This window comes from Stylophora pistillata, chromosome 2 (genome assembly GCF_964205215.1).
Source record: "Stylophora pistillata chromosome 2, jaStyPist1.2, whole genome shotgun sequence".
Lineage (NCBI taxonomy): Eukaryota > Metazoa > Cnidaria > Anthozoa > Scleractinia > Pocilloporidae > Stylophora > Stylophora pistillata.
Genome location: NC_142520.1, coordinates 6,993,034 through 7,009,116, shown reverse-complemented (window position 1 = coordinate 7,009,116; position 16,083 = coordinate 6,993,034). Strand labels below are relative to the sequence as shown.

The window sequence follows — 16,083 nt, the reverse complement described above, 5'->3', positions numbered from 1 at the left end:
AATTCCCTCCACCAGCATCCAACAGAAAGCAGCCATCAGGAAATACTACATAAGAGCTGCCACTCTGACACAGACAGCCTGTAATAGCAAAGGGGTAAAGACCAAAAATAAATTTGTCTTTTTCAAGTTTCTTTCAAGGATGATGTATTTGAATGAATTCCACGAATAGGGGAGAGCCTCTAACTGTATTTTCTGTAGCGTTTTTTTTAGCCAGAAAGATCATTTGTCCAGCTCCAAGGGAAAGAGAAAGACTAAGTAGTATTTGAGATAGAGGTTGTCGTTGTCGGACATCTCTATTGAAAATGAAATAAAATATTAAAGTTAATATGAATTCAGACGCTAAGCAAAGCAAGAGAAAAAGCTCCACGGGAACCAATAAAAACGCAAAGGAAGGGCGATGCCAAAGAAATCTAATAATAATCATTAAAAGAATGAGCAACAAACCAACGCATGAACACCGTAAATCAAACGCACTATGAATAATGACTCATGAATTTTGCAACATACGGAGTGTACAAAGTTCCAAGAAAATCATAAAGAACATCGTCCACAATTTATTGCTGTTTTTATCTCTAAAAATGTTTTAAAGCGACTGAAAGTGAAGTACGGTGGAAAGTCTCTTCATATGCTTCAAACCTTTGAATGATCTGATCTCTCTTTGCGTGTACAGACCTGATTTATCTAGCATCGTCAAATGGATCAAATAATATAGATCGCAGAGTGTTTAGAAACAGTACTTACGTAAAGAAAAAATTCAACGCTATCGTCAAAAGCATTCCGATGACAGTCCTTGCAGTAAATGGCTTGAACCCGGCGGTAACATGTGAAGGTGTAGTCTGATCGTCTGGGTGAGCAGAAATTGTGATGCAGAACATCGAGGAACGCGCCCTTTCGACTTGCCGACAAACGATACCGCTTTGGTTACGTTACGTTGACGACACATTCACCGCCGTTCGACACGACGAAATTGACGCATTCCACAACCACCTTAACGAACAAAACACTGACATACAGTTTACCAGAGAAGTCGAAGAAAATGGCAAACTTCCTTTTCTAGACTGCCTGGTAAGCCACAACGACAACTCATTACAAACGACAGTTTGCAGGAAACCGACACACACCGACAGATTACTAGACGAGTCATCCTACAACTCCACATCACACAAAGCCACAACTATCAGAACTCTAACACGACGCGCACAACTAGTATGTGACTCGACAGACAGCTTATCCGACGTGAACAAATACCTTCACCGTGTTTTTACGAAGAACAACTACTACAACGACTTCATCCGACGAAACACTCACCGACCCACTACCACTATCGAAACAAACGACACCGCAACCCCTACGACTACAGCAACCATACCGTACATAAAAGGCATGTCTGAAAACATCTCGCGCATCTTACTACCCTTCAATATCCGCGTCGCCCACAAACCCATCACCACACTACGCCAGTTACTAACCAACGTTAAAGACAAAGACGAACCGAGGAACAGACAGGGAACGATTTATAAGATCAATTGTTCCGACTGCCAAGCCTCCTACATCGGTGAGACTGGCAGAAACCTCACAACAAGACTGACTGAACACAGACGGGCGACGAGGAAAGGTGATGTCAGCAATCACATTGCTGAACACCATCGACTTACCAACCACAACATTGACTGGGACTCTGCGCAATGCCTAACCTACAGCACTGACTATTTTCAACGACTGACTCTGGAAAGCCGGTTTACTAACTTAGAACAGACTCCCCTAAACAGATATCAACAACTACCCACCCCATACGAACGACTCATTCACGACATAAACATCACAAACGAACGAAAAAGGACGACCTAACTTTACCGTCAGATCGAAACAGACTAATCACGACCGACTTACGTCACTTGAGTCTTACAGCCAATAACATCACGGCAAAACCTACCGATCATTTCACACGAACTGAAATAAGAACATTCTACTGACAACAATCATTCACTTGACTCTGATGGTGACTTCCGCACAGGTTGTCGAAACGTCAGTCACTACCACCGACAACAGTCCTTCTCAGGACTACACTCACCCGGACGATCAGACTACACCTTCACAGTTAAGTCCTTAGTGGAGAGCTGTGGCAAAATTTGAAATAAACAACAGATCAATTGACACAATACACTTATTACTACTCAGGATGCAAAATACAACAAAAAGAAAAAAAAAATACTTCTGGGCCACCGCTAAAATCGACTAAGACAGCAAAATGAGTCAAATGACTGCTTCTACAAACTGCGTCTTCTGCGTTTCTCATCGATGAATCTGTATGACAACCGTTCCCTGAGAACTCATCTAGACTGAAATTTTTAAAAAAAATTCGGAGTTTCAAACTTCAATTAGAGTGTCAACTCCCTTGGAATTGATATTTAACGACTAAAGTTAGCAGTTAAGCGATTTCTGTCTTGAAAAATACTATAGTTGTAGTCGGGCATGATAACAAATAAAAATTTTCGTTGCCACTGACTAAAGAACTTTGTGTGAGGACGTTTCGGTTAAAATACTATAACCTTCTTCAGCAATGAAATGGCTACGAAAGCAAACGAATGCTTTAAAAAGAGTCGCAGAAATGTCACGGGATTGCCAAGGGCCTTGTAAATGTCAGGAATGTAAATGTGTTCATTAATGGCATTCGGTTCACAAATTGAATGCCACGCTTCTCAAAATAATCTTTTCGACCATTGGGAACAGCGCTCAATGATCTTGACGTCCTCAAGGTCAAAATCATGATTGTATTTCATACAGTGTTGGGTTAATAAAGAATTTCTATCTCCCGTGAAAATCGCTCTCTTGTGTTCCCTAATCCTGGATCTTAAGGCTCTTAATGTTTGACCAACATAAACTTTGTCACAATCTTTACAACTGATTTTATAGATCATTCCTTTCAATAAGTCTTTACTAAATTTGTCTCTAGGTTTTTTTAAAAAAGGAGCCAACGGTCGTTACGGGTTTGTGAGCAGCATTGATATTGGATTGATTTAAAGTTATTGCAATTTTTTTCTGAAATTCCTTGAAGATATGGCAGGGTGACAAAGCCTCTGTTGGTTTCAGACTGATTTGTAGACCCAGTGGTGCTTTGGCAGCTTCTAATAAATTGCTCGGTGTAACCATTGATCTTCAGAGTGTCGACCACGTGTTGTATTTCGGATAATCTGTCTGCGTCGGTAGAAGGGATGTTCTTTGCTCTGTCTAGAAGGGTTCTAGCTACTGAGTGTTTGTGTTGAGAAGGGTGGTGAGAGTTGAATTGAAGGTATTTATCAGTGTGTGTGGTTTTCCTGTAGACGCTAGTTTTTATAGTTCCATCGGGATTCCTGGTTGTCATGGTGTCCAGATATGCGATGGATCCGTCTTTTTCTTCTCCCACTGTAAATTTGACGTGTTCATTAATTGAGTTAAGGTGGGAGCGGAACTCTGTAAGATGTTCACGAACGATGCAGACATGGCTATCGTCAACATATCTATACCACCACTTAGGAGGGTGGGGTGTGGCGACTAAAGCTCTCTCTTCGCTGTGTTCCATAACCAAATTTGCCAAAATTGCGCTCATAGGTGAGCCCATTGGGCAGCCAGATACTTGTTTTTAGAAAGTGCCATCATTAAGTACCATTAAGTACATTATTCAGTACTTAATGGGTGAAATACTGAGCCATCGCGTGTAAGAAGAGCAAATATTTAGCAATCAAGATTTCAAAAGAAAGAACTAAAAAATTAAAGTTAATAGTACTAATGATTTAAAAATCAAAGACTGCTAGAGATAAACAAAATAATGTTTAAGGACAAGCAAGTCCCAAAATGCACGAGACGAGGGCACACCACATTTAGAGTAGCCTTGAGCCCTTTGGAAATAAGTCATTAAAATAACAATTAAGCCCTTACCGCTAAGAGAAGGGATGACAACTGGCCTCTGATTAGATATTAACAATGAATGAACCATTTCTTTCGATTGGTTTGGATATTAACAATGAATGAAGCGTTTCCTTGGATTGGTTTAGTGAGAGTCTCCATGTTACTTTATATCAATGATTAAAGATAGAACGAAGCGTTTCTGCGTTTGATCAAATTTTGAAAAACCTCAAGGATTACTGACTTTGAAAAGCTGGCTTACATTGGTATAGACTGTTCATAAGTAGTGCCAACCATGACTGTCACACTGCAAAGGAATTACTCCGACAGCCAAAGAACCGAGCAAAACGACCTGACTTTGCCGACAGATTAAACTGACGATCGCATTAAACATTCGACGGCTAGTCTCAGCGTGTTAAGCTCGGTTATTTGAATATTATTTCAGTTCAAATTCGGGACAAGACTGTAACTCAGCTGCCCCCACATCGCCAACAAAACTCGGATTGATTTGTGAGCCCTTCGTTGTGGAGTTTCCAGTATATACAGATGGAAAAACAGTGTTCAGCTTTCTTTTAAATCGCTCTTGAATCTGTTGATGACAAGCGAAAAAAAATGTCAATTGTGTAGTATTGATATCTTCAATGTAGTAACTTTTATTTATTTAACTCTATTTATCCGAAAAATCTATATCTTTTGAAATTTCATCTCACCTGGCTGTTTCGCACGCAGTGTAGAGCAAAAATCAGGAACCCCTGAAACAGAAAAATGCTCTAAAAAATCATGGAGGTTTTTCTTTACAATTTATGAAGAGTCGAGAGTGATGTTAATTTAAAGCTTAAACACAACTTAAAATTATACTGCATTTACAACGGCAAAACATTTTTACTAAAACTAGGTTAAGCTTAAAAAGAATTAGCAAAGGAGAATTGAAAAACTGGGTTTTTTTTAACAGTTTTCATAGTAATTACAATTGGTTAATCTGAACGTTGACAAATGTTATGTCAAGCCACCTCGAGAAAAAGGAAAACAAAACAAAAAATCCAAACTGGTCTAATAATTTAAGAACCACTCACCCTAAATATCATGAATCCGCCGAGAGTTGCACAATATCAATTTAGTAATTCATTTTCTTTTTTCCTAAAGGACCTTTTTGATAAACCTTTTCCCAAATATTATATAAAAAAAGACCTATTGCACTTTTTTTAGTAATATCGAGAAGTTTAAAATACGCCTAGACAACCGTTGTTCTCCCCCCTCCCTCCCCCCCCACCGTAAAGTGATGGATGATTGTGCATATTTGCTAGCCTCTTGCGGATTCTCGATATTGACGGTCAGTGGCCCCCAAGCTTTGGTGTAGATGTGGTAGTAGTATTAAAACGTTTATCAATTACAACAAATGACATAGAAATGGCAGAAGATTCTGTATCATAAATGATTATACAGAGTAATTACTGAATTCTTATTTCTTAGTTATGTTATTTTTCCTTTTTTAGGACCGATTCGATCTTGCCATAATTAAAATGTCAGACCATGACAACTGAGGGATTTGTAAATCTGTTCTTTCTAGCCTGATTAATTCAATTTCATAAATCACAAAGTTAGCGCTAACCTGTATCGAGTTGAGGATGGTAAAAATGTAAGTGAAAACTTTGTGCAATGGTGACAGAAAGCCAAACAGCCACGTGACACCCAGCAGGGGAATCATCACCATGCCCGCTTTAACGCCAAGTCTAAAAGATGAGAACAATTCTATCACGGTATGAGAGTAAGCCTTTTCTTTATCTTCTTCACATTTATTTATCAATTTTAGATAAGCCACAGATTCCGTATAATAAGGAAGTAAGCGAGTATCATGGAGGAAGGTAATACCAAGTAATTAAGGCTGGCTCCGTGGAAAACAGTGGATTTTGCTTCTCCACGATCCCCAATGATCCCAGAGGAGGAGCTGGAAAACTCAATGGGAAGTCTCAGTTAAGTTTGGTTAACTTTTTTTTTTTTTTTTGGTGTGATATTTCAAAACATACCTTATTTGCTTCCCGTAGTTGTCTTCCGCTAATGGTTCTACAAGTGTAGTAATCTCCCTTATGACTCGCACAAGTATCAAAATGTTGAGCTGAAAAAAAAATGCCTTAAAACTTTGTATTGGAAAATGGACGTCGATCAAAATAAACATGATAGTCAATTTTTCACGAGTGCGAGACAAAGATTTCCGAAAATGGGAATCAAAAACATTCATACGACATGAATTTTTCATAAACTTACTGATTCGATAAACGCCACAAATGTCACAAAAATCCAGATCAGCTTATTAGTCGAAGACAACCAGCAACTTGAGAAAAAGAAAGAAAAAAAGGAATCAAAGAAAATTTCCAGTTGATAAAACGGTACCTCAGTTCAAGCCATCTACAATCCCTAACAGTAGCTAATGATTTTCTTACTATTTGTCACTGGTGTAGCTTTGGAGTCCATCTTTGCCAGTTGCAGTGCCCAGTGAAATGCCCACCATGACGATAGGAAGGCCTTTAATTAGAGAGAAAGAATAATGCAGTGTATGTTGGAGAATCATAAACCGAACAAGGCGGTAAATATTCATAAATACCCCATGACATGACGTGATACATGTGCATCTTGGTGTTGATATTGTACACCTTTACAACAAACAGGTAGAGATAAATTCCCTCGACAAACATCCAACAGAAAGCGGCCATCAGGAAATACTGCATAAGAACTGCTGCTGTGATACAGGCAGCCTACAAGAAAGAGAGAAAAAACACAGAAGTACATTCTCCGGCTGTGGAAAAAAACCAATTTCGTCAGTGAATGTGGGAACATGCAACTTACCATATTTTCTGTGGCGTTTATCCCGGCGAGAAAGATCATTTGTCCAGCTCCGAGGGACGCAGAAAGACATAAACGTATTTGTGACAGAGGTTGACGAACATCCCTGACAAAGGAACAAAAATAAAGAAAAAAAAACCAAAGAGGAGAACAAGACAAATCAGTGATACTAATCAAAGCAAACTTGAAGTCAAGGGGAAAAAAACAAATATACAATAAACACAAAATCTACGAACAAATGAATTACATATTCAACATTCCCAATGTACGTAATTGGTTGCAAAGAAGCTGGAAGGAACGCTATTTTAAATGTCCGTTATAAATTAAAGGAATTGAAAGTAGATGAGCTATATTGTCACTGATAATGTGTGGTACTCGTCCCTCATCAATTTTTTTATAGATCGGCTACCCGAGCTTAGATCCCTTGTTCTTTTTTGCATCCATAAAAACGTAAAAAAAAAAAAAGAACTCGGCCAATATCCTGCCATCTTAGGCTCTTGCTTGGCCAGTAACGCACAAATATTTTACGGAATTAAGTCACTTATTAACCAGTCCAATAAGCACCAAGTTTTTCCAAATCCCAGTTGCCAATAGTGATTTTTTAAATCATTTTTTGCGCGTTTTGGCCTGCCTTATTGAATCAGCTTCAAAGTCATAACTGATTGTCTGGTACCAGTGCTTACGTGAGGAAAGAATACAGGATGATTGTCAAAAGCATCCCGATGATGGAAAGGCTTAATCCGACGTAAGTGATTGTCTCCAGAATAGTTTCGTCCTTCTTGGTGAGCTGTATTAGAAATTAGAAATAAAAAATAAAGAGTTAAACAATTGAACAAACGGATGAACTACTTGTAAGTACACTCGAAAATACAGACATAATTTTAAAAAATACCTTTGTGTCACCACTGTCAAAGTCAACTAAGACAGCAAAGTAAGTGAAATGATTGCATCTACAAACAGTTTCCGCTGAGTTGCTCTTCGATGAGTCTACTTGACAACCCTCGCCACTGAAACCGTCTGGACTTAAAAAAAAGTTAATGAATATGACAAATGAAAAAAAAATATGTTAAGTAAGGGATTGGAGTCTCCAACAAGCAGAGTGTTTAAAGGCCTATTTAAAGGAGAGCTTGGTTTTTTTAGGTACATTTGGACCGTCAAGATACTCCCACCTTATTCTTCATAGGTGAAATATATGATAAACATTAATTTCAGGTACAAAATATCTCTGGCAGTGACAGACAAACAGAAAAAAAAATCCATGGTATTAATTTAATTTTGGACGTTGAAGAAGGACTTTAATTTAAATTTAAATTACTCAATGTATATGCATTTTACCTCTTGCTATAGCCGCTCCAAAACACGCAACGCTTTTCTGCCTCCACGACCTGAAAATAGATTTTATTTCATTTGAATCAAGTCAACACAACAAAAAAAAGGACTGAAGTTATCTCTCAGTGCTCTAAAATACTAATTACCTCCAGGCTTCTGAACCTCAAGATGACATCTTGTTGTAATTTTTCCGGTTTAGGATCCATATCTGCGGTCATTATCCTGGTGTTCACAAACCTGTAACGAAAATTTTACTAAAAATAATCAATGCTAAGCTTATTAAGTATAAAATCTAAAAATAAAAAAAAAATTGAGTTTTTTTTTTTTTTTTAATAGGATTGTGCAGGCCTTTACAGACAACTAACGGTCTTTGATTAACTGAGTTTCAAGCCTTCGAGTTACCGTGGACATCCAAAAGTATTGGACTGTATCATTCAGCAGATAATAGGCTAAAAAAGAGTGTGAGGCTTTTTTAGATATTTCTCTTGGTTCCTAAGAAAATCTATTTTGAAGTTGTACAAAAGGTAATATCTCGCTGAGAAGTCACAGGAAAATGTTTGTAAAGGCCTCACACCCTTTTCCGCAATAACATCTGACAAATATTCAATCCAAGTTTCATCAAAAACATAACCTATTTAACAATCCGTGACTGTACTCTGTTCTGCTATAAGGCACGCGGAAGCGGCTAGAGCACGAAAGAAGTGTAGGGAGAAACACAAGACGTAGTCGAGTGCAAATTGAGATCCTGAACAAAAGTCACCCCTGCTAACGACCCTATCCCGGATCCGGCATTACACCTTTCAATATTTGGTACCAGCTATCCTAAACTGGCACTCCTTACGCCGTAGGTCGCTTTCTTTTTTTAAGACTCAGTATATTTTCCTGCTACAAATGTAACAAAGATGATTTCTCTAACCAAAGAGCAAAAAAAAAAGGAAATTTTGCCCATTTTGACGAGATATTGCTAAAAGTAACCTTAAATCAAACATCCCATATTCGTTATTAAAGGGAAGTCCCTTTATAACATGTTTGTCTCCACTGTGAAAAGTTAATAGTAAGAAAAATAATTTATTTCTAGTGCAATTGTCCTAAAATTTAGGAAACAAAGCTTTATTCGGATCGGCTGAATTCCCTACATCATGGAACATAACTCAAAGCAGACATGCTAAACTTGCACCAGTTTTCAAAAATTTCACGCATCAAGCTGACCTTGTTTTGTCAGTTTCATTCCCAACAGATTGATGTGTCAGCAGTAGTTCGTGAAGATCCTTGTACACACACCCTACGATCACTGACCCTGAAAAGGAAACAGAAAACAAAAAGATATGTGAAAATGAAATGCATCGGTATATGCCACAAAGCGAGCTCTTAATCTTGAGAGGTAATTTATGTTTAATGAAATTCGAGTTCGTTCGGGAATCTTGACCAAGATATTTTCGAAAATTAAAACAGACTGTAAATGTTCGACTCTCCTACATTAATGCTTAACTAACCAAACAGACCAATTGTTACTTTTACACTGGATATTGCATCATATGTCATATAATTAATTGACCCCAACACTTTGCTAGCAATTATTATCTTAGCTACCCATTTTGCTATTGTTATTTTTCTGCTTGATTTGGACATCATAAAAATACCAGAGCAGTTTGCGCGTTTCTTGTTCTTTCGTCCTAAATATTTATCCAAATGCAAACTAATACCAGAAGAATATCAATTTTCACCATTACTACCAAAAACAATTTTACCACCTAATGAGGAAAAACGTAAAACTACTATATCAATAAATCAGAAATCGAGAGCAAAATGATACTCCATGAGACAGACCGATAAACAGATGGTTAATACAAACCATTCTGGGCAAAATTTGCAGAAGATATATTGATGCTTGCTTGCCATTCTTCTTCCTTGAGAAAGAAGTCACTTGTATTTTGGCGGTAGCCTAATTGAATACCCACAGCTGCCGAAAGGAGCAGAAGATAAGTGACACAGTGATAACGTATGTGTAGGTGCGCGTTTTGTAAGAATTTAATAAAGATTTAAAGGTATATATTTAGACAGAATCGAATTAAGATTACCCATATGTAATTGGGTTTCATAAGATGCAGCAGAATATAACTGTTCTACAGATATCCTTAATTACTATACACCACTCAAGTGAAAAGTGGTTTTAACGCCCGCCAACTGGCTTTTTCGGAAGTGAATAGCAAGTGCTATTCACCCTTGAGCAAAAGAAGAGACCAAACTGCGCGTGCAGAGTTTGATTTCCGACCATTTTTTCGTCATCTGCGTGGAATATACGAGAAGATTGATTCCCCTTAGAGTCGATGAATAGTGATAGATATTGACCGCCACTTTGGAGAATAATTGTTAAGAATAAAAACAGCGAAAAATCATTAAGATGTAAAATATCCAAGTAACAAAAAAGCACAAATGTGAAATCGATCTCGGGTTCTAACTCACCCATTTTTTGGTCAGACATCTTTTTGGAAGGTCTTGCCTCACTCAAGTGGTACTTGCTGTACTTAAGAACAAATTTCTCGAAGGCGACTGCCACCCGAAAGATGGCTTCCGTTCTTTTCTTTATTTCTTCCTTACAAAGTTGGTCTATGATAGGTTTTGTTATATTCTGACACAGATCGGTGAAGTCCTCAAACAAAATCATTGCCTCCTGTAATTAGATAAATATTTCTCATTTATCATACATTAACTTCAAGTTTTTCAAAATCTGATAATGTTGTAAACTCAATGAAAATTGAATTTCTGCAGGAGGGTCGAATAAGGTAAACAGCCCTTAATAAGGAGCATTTCACGTTGGACTTGTTTTGTATAAACAGTGATGCAATTTTCAGTTCAGATTTCAGATCTCTCGCGAAAAAAAGCAAAAACAATAACAACAACAAAGAAAAACAAAACAACAAAGACCAAAAAAGCTACAAAGACAAATTCACGAGCAAGGACAAAAAAAAGAAAAAGCCGACAAAAACAACACGGGCAAAAAAAATAACAAACAAGAAAAATAAATAAAAGAAAGACAGAGCCTGGCAGACGTTAACTTCTATGTTTCTGTTTGTTTGTTTCCTTTTTTTTCCTTCCTTTTCTCGTTTTAGTATGCTATTTAACGTGGAAGAAGAAACATCGATGTCTTGTGCCTGCTTAGGACGCAGCATTCCTAGCTACTTAATAAAATGTATCTTGAGAAAAAAAATCGTTGTTTTGTCGAAAGAAACTCGAAAACTGTTTAAGTTTCAGATATCCTGACATTTCGGAGAGTAAGACGTCTTCACCAGATTCTTATAATTCTCTCAAACTCCTACGCGTTCACATTAAGATGGTCACTTTCACGATAATGTGGACGCTACCTAGTTAAATGATTAATATATTAAATGTATGGTGATAGATACCTTGAGGGAACTTTCTTTGCTAATGTCTATTCCGTACAGTTTAGAAACATATTCATTTCCCTTAGGTAAAAAAGACAACAACGTTAACTAACGCCATAGATTATGGAAATAATCAAAGCAAAAAAGATAAATTAAATTACGATACCTACCAGACTCTCGATTGTTACCAGCGGCAATGATGGACTTGTGCAAGTCAGAGATGACGATGACAATGACGATGAAGACGACGAGGACGAAAACGACGATGATGACAGGGATAGTGATGGTGATGATGATAATGACGAAGATGACGATAAAGCTGGTAACGACGATGAAATCGAAGGTAAGGATGATGACAAAGAGAAGGATGATGATACTGACAAGGACGATGGAGACGATGATAACGACGATGACAGTGGTGTTGACGATATTAACGACAATAACGATGATGGTAATGATGACGATGACGATGACGACAATGTCCAAAATGTTAATGGAAATAAATGAGATGATGATAATGACGTTGATGTTGGATTTTTTGGTGACAATGATGATAATGATGATGATGATGACGATGATGACGGTGACCGTGGTGAGAATGATGACGATAATGAGGAGGACGACGAAGACGATGATGATGATAACGATAATGAGAAAGTCGATGACAATGATAATAACGATGATGGTAAGAGAAATGAGAATGGTGATGGCGACCCATACGATGATTGCAAGTGAGCTGTATGTTAAAGCAAATTCTCATTATCGAAATGAAATCTAAAATAATATCAGAAAGCTCTCATGAAATGGAAGAAACTTGGGAATTTACTACCAATGGTAGCGCTGGGCTTCACGTTCGCCCTCTGGGTCCCCTGCGGAGGCGCTTGACTTTCGGATGTGCGCGTGAGTGGCCTGCGAGAAAAGACCACGGGGGCTATCGAGTTTTTAACTGAATTCAAGCTGAATTCGATCTGAATTCGATAGTTTAGTGCTGAATTTTGAGTTCACCTCACTATGCCTCGTGTAAGAGTAAACGGTTAACTTTATGGTTCGTCTTCACTCGTATTTTCTAAACGGTAAACTTTACGGTTAGACTTAACTCGCATTTACAATCAAGATATCTTATTTTCTTATAGGGGGCACTTAAAAACACTTACTCAAGGTCTGTTTATTGTTGAAATGGTACTCATTAAAAGTCTGGTAAGTTACTTTACCTTCTGTAGACAATGGTTGAGTTTTAATGACTTCAGTTGTTGTAGCTGAAGCAGTTACAATAACCTTTGGCGTAGATAAAGTCCTGTAATTGAAAATTGAGATGCACTTCTGCTCAGCCAGTGAATTGACTGGCTGGATTTCTGTCCTGTTACAGGAGCCAGTGTTGCACTTTTGTTTACACTCATTTGTGGTGCAAAACATATTGCATCCATCTACTCCCCGGCTGCACTTCTGATCACACTCTTTCCCGCAGCATTCCAGATTACATATTTTAGCATCGCAATGTTGCAAACATTTACCGCTACTCACGTAGCATTGTGCATCGCATATATCTATTCTTCCGTTGCATTTCTGTTCGGGTATATCCTGTATTGCACTTCCTGTAATGTGACATTCCTTAGCGTCACACGTCTGTTTACATTTAGTAGCAATACAATGCATGTTGCATTCTTTCACTGCACCATTGCATTTCTGATCACACTCTTTCCCGCTGCATTCTAGAATGCATCTTTTAGCGTCGCAATGCTGCTTACAATTACCGCTGCCCACGTAGCATTGTGCATGGCATCTTGCTACAACTCCGTTGCATTTCTGTTCTAGTGTATCATCGATTGATGCACTTACTGTCATGAGGCATACTTCAGCATCGCATGTCTGTTTACATTTACTCCCGTTGGAATACATAATGCATTCTTTTACGTTGTTCTTACACTTTTGATCACACTCTTTACTGTTGCACTCTAGGTTACAGCTCTCAGCGTCGCAGTCTTGGTTGCAATTCTTTCCGTTACAGTCAAGAGAACAGTTATAGTTGCCTTTATGGCACAGTTGGTCACACTTTTCTTCCTCCTTAAAACATTCCCGTGAACATGGGATTTCGCTGGAGTTGCAGATATCTTGGTCGAGTCTGGCATATCCTGGAAAAATAATATTTGAAAAAAAAATAACAAACAAACAACAACGATGATAAAGATAATCAGTGTCGCCGTCCTTTGTAAGTTTTTTTTCTCTTTCTTTTAAAGAGATACGACATTAAATCACCGTGGCTATGCTGTTTAAATTTAAAGGAATGTGTTGGCTGAAAGTCATTAATCATTAATTGACACCAGAGCCCTAAAATGGGATTCACAGGTATGCTTCAAAAGTGATGCTGCTGGGGTCGTTACAAATTTACCAGAAGAAATGAAAATCAGAAAGAGCAGCATAAAGATTTCAATTAACAGTTTTCATTTATTTCGACTTATTTGCCATGTATTAACAGCATCGAAAATTAACGATGGAAACATCAGCGTCTGATGGTACACGATGTTTTAATAAAGTCTGTAGACCTAAAGCTCAGAATGAATAATTTTTAACTCCACATTTGTACATTTACATAGCGCTTATATCCTTTTGCTGAAGGCGATTGTTTGTGACATCAATAGCAACGAAATCTTTACGAACCCCACGATAAAACATTGTCTTTTAAATACTGTTCCCATTGATACCAATGGCAGAAAGAAAGTATCTTCAATGTTCATGAAGCACTCCCTGGTCTGACTACAGTGTATCCTTCTCTGATTTACTGGAGAGGCACACTTTTTTTCTGTTTAACAGTGTCAATTGTTCAACTGTTATTTGCACAACGACAGGAGTTTGATAAGTCAACAAAGAAATAAAATCTGAGAAATCATTTAGAAGAAAAAAAGAACATTCCGTCTTTTCGCAGAGTCCTCAATTTATGAGGTTCTTTGAAATGTAGTTTAGATAAGTTTTCCAGTACACATGCGTTTATTTTGATCATTTTACAGAATCCATATCTTTGTTCTAATTCAACATGCTTGAAATAAATCTTTATTTACATGGCTGCGTAAGAGTCTTACCTTGAAAATCTACTTAAGTTGAATTGGGCTTATAGCTAACTTGAGTTATCTATACTGAGCTCAGTAATAATAGTAGACCGGTTTCTCAAATTATATCCTCGTAATACAGGAAGATGAGAACTTCAAAGGTTTTATTTCTCTTCCCGTCCTTATTTTCGTCCAAAGGCCGTCGTGAGGGCAAAATCTTCGAGTCCCGTTAGGGAACTCTGATGAAGTTATTCTTTTCGGAGTATGCTTGTGGTACTAAATGAACTAAATTTATGTTCATAAAAGAACTTTGGTACTCACCCAACAAAGTTATTGATACTAGAGCGGTTCCCCATATCTGACATGCTTTCGTAAACATCTCTCTTCCCGTGTAGCTTACGTTACTGTCAGCATTACGTTCAACCAGTTCTGTTTTTGTTTTCCCCAATTTTTACAAGCTGAACCGTTAGTATAACGCTCCCTCTCACAGTATCAGTTCGGTAGGAATAAATTTTCTTTTTAAATCTTCTACTTGGATCGGTCTCCTGCTGAAAGGATAAGCTTTCCGCATGTGTTGTTTTGAGTCAAAATCAGCCTTCTTTTGCTAACTCATTATGCAGGGAATTAAATATAATGCAAATTTTTAACATCTCATCTTCGGTTAAATTCCATTTTAAGAAGCCCCTGCGCCTGTTTCAAGCAAATATGAAAAATAATCAATCAATATCAAGAGATACTTTTCCATTACGTTCCTCACTAATCTTTCAAAATAATAAAATGAAATAAAAATTTATCATAAAGTCAAGCTCGAGATAGTAAATTTTTGGTATCAATTACAACAGGAACTGCAAATGTCACTCTTGCTGTCAATTATTTACTGTGCTTCTGTTGTTTACTCAGCTGTTTAAGCAACAATGTCGGTCTCTTTAGAGCATTAGCATAACACGAACTGACACGGAAAAATATGATTTTACTTAAATCAAATTTCTAATTTTCAAATGATCCCCACAGCTCAAATAACTGCACTGGCAAATCTTTCTCTGCCATTTTTACCCTGGTCTTCTCTAGAAGTATTTGGATGTCACTTCCATCATTTTCTCTTGATGCATCACTCTGGAATTCCAAGGTATGCCGAGCAGAACCCTTGAGCAATGCCACTATGACCTTTAACTCAAGGTCATTTCACTCTAAAACCCACCCATGCGTTTTTGCGAAATTTATACAAGCTAGTTTCCTCATGTAATGGAAAATGAAAATGGCGGTTTTCACGCAGTAACCTCCGTCGACGTCGGTAATTGTCTTCAGATTAGTCTCTCGGAAAGTAAATAGACCAGCGGAAAAGAGCAGACCCTAAGAGTTTCACCTTTCTACATGGAAGAAAAAATAGTGGTTTCTCAGTACTCAGCGATAGTAACCTTAAAAAGTTGGTTTCAAACGCTGTTCAGAACCATAAAGAAGGTCACAAAACTATTTCATCGATGCGAAATATGAAAATTATTAGGATGCATGTTAATGTCCACATTTGCTCTCTAAGCTTTGCTTTTTGGCCAATTGTTTCTTTTTCGGACGATCTCTTAGCAGCGGAAATCATCAGCTGACATGCCAGGCGC

At 37.7% G+C, this 16,083-nt stretch overlaps 2 pseudogenes across 1 annotated transcript; both read right to left on the bottom strand.

The window, feature by feature from the left end:
• Nucleotides 1-2,699: 2,699 nt before the first annotated feature.
• On the bottom strand, nt 2,700-3,604 carry LOC148736892 (uncharacterized; annotated as a pseudogene).
• A 56-nt stretch (nt 3,605-3,660) lies between these two features.
• On the bottom strand, nt 3,661-15,093 carry LOC148736891 (uncharacterized; annotated as a pseudogene). The gene is made up of 18 exons (XR_015996767.1): nt 14,795-15,093; nt 12,644-13,561; nt 11,454-12,168; nt 10,513-10,720; nt 9,902-10,009; nt 9,259-9,346; nt 8,196-8,286; nt 8,056-8,105; nt 7,613-7,742; nt 7,404-7,507; nt 6,724-6,826; nt 6,482-6,632; nt 6,321-6,402; nt 6,145-6,211; nt 5,907-5,995; nt 5,492-5,612; nt 4,593-4,634; nt 3,661-4,471 (listed from the first exon to the last, which is right to left on the bottom strand). The product of XR_015996767.1 is annotated as an uncharacterized LOC148736891 (transcript).
• Between the last annotated feature and the right edge of the window lie 990 nt (nt 15,094-16,083).